Below are 4024 nucleotides of genomic sequence, written 5' to 3'. Positions count from 1 at the left end.
GACACCTCTATCACACAGTGGCTTTGTACGAGTCAAGGTAACATTTTGCTCCTTCTGATGTACATTAAAATAGCCTGTGATGTATACACCAGTATATATTATATAATGAGCACATTTTTGCCTCTGGTATTTTATATTATGTTATGGAGACACAGTTTTTGCTACTGGACATAACTAGAAATTGGGACTTGGGTGAGTCATTTAAGCTCTCTCCTTAACTTCATCTATAGAATGATACTTTTTGGCTAACTCACGAATATTTACTCATAGGAGTTCATAGGCTGCTTTGAAGGTGGCATTGTTTCTTATTTTAACATTTACTCTGGAACTAGACCCTAGAGTCATCACAAGGCAGTGATCCCTGTGAAGCCATCATCTTGGGCCACCTTCACTACCCCTCTTGATAAATGCAGTCATAGCTTGGTAATGAAAGCCTCCATCTCAGTCTTCCATGGTCTCGCAGATACATTTATAAGTGGTTCCCTGTAGCATATCTCTCGAGGTGATGATTTATACTTCAAGAGGCACTGCAGCTCAGCAAGAACTCGGAGCTAAAACTAAATCAGATAAGATGAAAAAGATTTGAGCAAACAGTTTAAAATAGTAACTGATAGACTCTGTCCCTTTCTCATCCCTCGTTTTCAATATTTGTGGAAACGTGATAGAAGCTCTCAGAATCTTAGCTTTAGGAAACGTTGATGTTATGTAAGAATATTTGGGAACAGTTTTATGAGAGGCAGGTGTTTTAAAAGAGGTGCCACTGACAGAGGTGGGCAAACAACATAGAATTGTTGAGATCCAAAGCACTATTCAGTGCCCAGCCACACATTAAAATAATCTATAGCTGTAGAGCATTTTGGAGCTTATAGCATTCGTTTATCAATGCTTTATTTCTTATAGGTATATGAAGTGTGGGGAGATGAAGGAAGCAAGTTTAGCTGACAGAATCTCTGCTCTTTAGAGAAAGAAGCTCCAAAGATTATTGAAAACCATGATCTTATTCTTCTCACACTGATATGAGTGATTTTTTTCCTATGGATTTTTTTTTATGGACTGATTTTTACTCACAAGGCTACATTTCAATATTACTTTGAAGATATCAAAGGCATAATTCAGGCAATCATAAGAGAAACATGGGACAATTTGATCCTGCTGAAATAGTCCATTCTTCATACACATATACTCAATCCTCAAGTAGAGGGTGACCATCAATGTCAGCAAAATTAGCAAATTTGTTTGTGTTGATGTAACCTTACTTACTTAATGGCTGGTGTGTTGCCCAGGATATAATCAAGATGGAAGATATTTCCTGGCCCCTGGGTCACAGAAGATTCTGAACGATCAATGCCTGGAGTAGACTGACCTCGGCTAAATCATAAGGTGACCCTGACAGGCAGAGACACAGAATTTTTTACTTTTAAGTGTCTCCCTACATAATTATATTATATAATAATAAAAACAACAATAATGCTTCTCCAAATACTCCACACACAACTGGGGACCTTCCTCGAACTGGTAATCTGTGCTCATCCTCTACTATAACTACACAATTTGCAGTGTAATTTTATCCCCGAGCCCTTTATATTAAATGGGTCCCCATGGTAGACATACTCCTGCTCACCAAGATTTCTACTTTTCTATCTGAGTACACACCCCCTTAAAACTGGGTAATGACCATATGGCTTCCTTTGACCAGTGTTATGTGAGAAGTGACATCTCTTCTGGGTAAAAACATTTAAAGTTTGGTGCACAGTTTTCCATACTCTCTTCCCCTGCCATGGTGTTGACGGAGAGGCCACAGGAACGAAGCAGGCTAGAATGATGAGTCATCCTGAGAGCTGCCTGGAGATTTTGCATGAGCAGGAAATTAACTTCTATGGTATTAAGCTATTGAGATTTTGGTGGTGTTTGTTACAGCAACATGATCTAGCCCACTCTGACTGATGCAGTTTCTCACCAGCTCAATTTACATTGATCACCATTTATGCAGCAGCCCATAGATGTTTATGTGGCTGTTATACCAGTAAGTTGTGTTTATACATGAATCAGCCTCAGTCACTGTCCAAGGCGAAGTCTCAGAGAAATAGCTGGGAGCAATGGGAAGGTACTGGGATGATTACGCTGTGTGTCCCACACCCTTGCCAGGTCCCTGAATTAGTACTGAGGGCTTCCCAGTGCAAATTGCCATCTTGATTTATTACCAAGGAGGAATCAGTTTTATGAGAAGAAGGAGGAATTTAATTTAGAACACACTGAAACTTCTAGGCGAGTGGGAAATTCAGTTGGAAGTGCCTGGTAAGTAATTGGTAATGCAGAAATGGGGCTTGGAAATAGGCGAAGAATGTGGGTATATATTCAGAAGTAATCTCTATACATTTGAAAGTTGAACACAAAACATAAATAAAATTTCCAAAAGAAATGGCAGAAAAGTGAGAAAAATAAAAAAGCGAAGAAACAACTCTTAGGAAGCACTCATATTTAGGGCTAGAGAGAGAAGAAGCAAGGAAGGGCAATATGAGAATGATGATGACAATACCCATTCATTTTGAGAGCTAAGAATACCACATCTTCATTAATAAATTCACTTAAATTTAAATTTCAAGGTTTTTAATGAGGATAAAAAATGTACTACTCCTTAACAATCCATTTACTCTCTCAGATATTAAAATAGATTACCCATGTGACAGGCAGCTGGACATTATCTGTAATAAAAAGCAAATGATTTTTTAATTCAATGTCCCAGAACTCATTTATCAAGATTTAAAGTTTTGCAGAAGAAACATGTATGATTTGCTCTGCATTATAGTCTTTCATTTATTCAACAGAATTGTTCTATACATCCGGCCGGTGCTTGGCACTATGGGGGTGCGGTCGTCCCTCTAGCACTGTCTGCCTCAACACCCATTCCACAAACTCTTCCCCCTGAATGTTTGGCTTTGTGCTAGCTTTGGTCCTGCCAGGAAGACCCCAAGAGTTCATTAGCTAACATTTTCTGAACCCTAAGTATTTGTGCCAGAAATAAGGTGCTTTTTTCAGGTTCTCTCATTTAATCTTCAAGACAACCCTATGAGGTGGACATCAGTAGTATTTCCATGTTACAGCTTGGGGAGCTTAAATGTTGATAAACTTGCCTAAGGTCACAGAGCTATTAAGAGATGCTTCAGGACTCAAAATAGGCTGGCCAGTGCCAGAGTGGGTGCTCTAAGCCTTGCTACTGCAAAGTGTGATCCTTAAGCCAGCAGCATTAACCTTACCTGGGAGTTTGCCATAAATGCAGAAAATCAGTCCCAATTCCAGACCGACTCAATCAGAATTGGTTTTGGTTTAGAAAAGGCCCCCAGGTGATCCCTCTGCACATTAAAGTTTGGGAAGCACTCTGCTAAGTCACTTCACTCTGCAGAGACTTCACTTTAAAGGATGCTCCGGGGGATGGAGGTAATCTTTCCCCAGAATTGCAACGGCGGCGGGGGGGGGGGGGGGCGGCGGCAGGGGGAGGAGGTAATGCTTGTGTTCTCCAAGGGCAAAAGGAAGGATTCAGACAACAGGTTCTTTCAGTTTCAAACACTGGGGATCAGCAAGGGTCAGGAACACTTCCAAAAGCAGCAGATACTGAGCTGGGTCTTGAAGCCAGAACATTTTCTCAAGTCATTTCATTAAAAATAGGTACTATTCCAAATGGACCAGTGCCCACATCAATAAGCTGGACTTAGCTTCTCCAGCCTGGATTCCCTTTTCCAAATAGAATCCAAATATCAACAGCACCAAAAAGCAGATTTGAAACCTCAATAAAACTTGCTATGATTACATTATTAACCGTATTATTCGGTTTGGAATTGCCTGGTTTGATTAATAATGTTCATGACAAAATCAGTTTGCCCCTCATTATCAGTTGTTCCCTAGGTATGAGTACAAACACTTGGTCTGAAAAGCGGAAGCACGCGGGTTGGTGAGCGGGCTCCCAGCTACAGGTACTTAATTCTGGCTGTGACGTCGCCTTTTCAAGACCCCTCTTCGGAGCGGCGCC

This window comes from Eumetopias jubatus, unplaced genomic scaffold (genome assembly GCF_037043125.1).
Source record: "Eumetopias jubatus isolate StellerSeaLion01/CBP00866 unplaced genomic scaffold, mEumJub1_p1.0 scaffold_16, whole genome shotgun sequence".
Classification (NCBI taxonomy): Eukaryota; Metazoa; Chordata; class Mammalia; order Carnivora; family Otariidae; genus Eumetopias; species Eumetopias jubatus.
The sequence above is the reverse complement of the archived record's forward strand: the minus strand, read 5'-3'. Positions refer to the sequence as shown.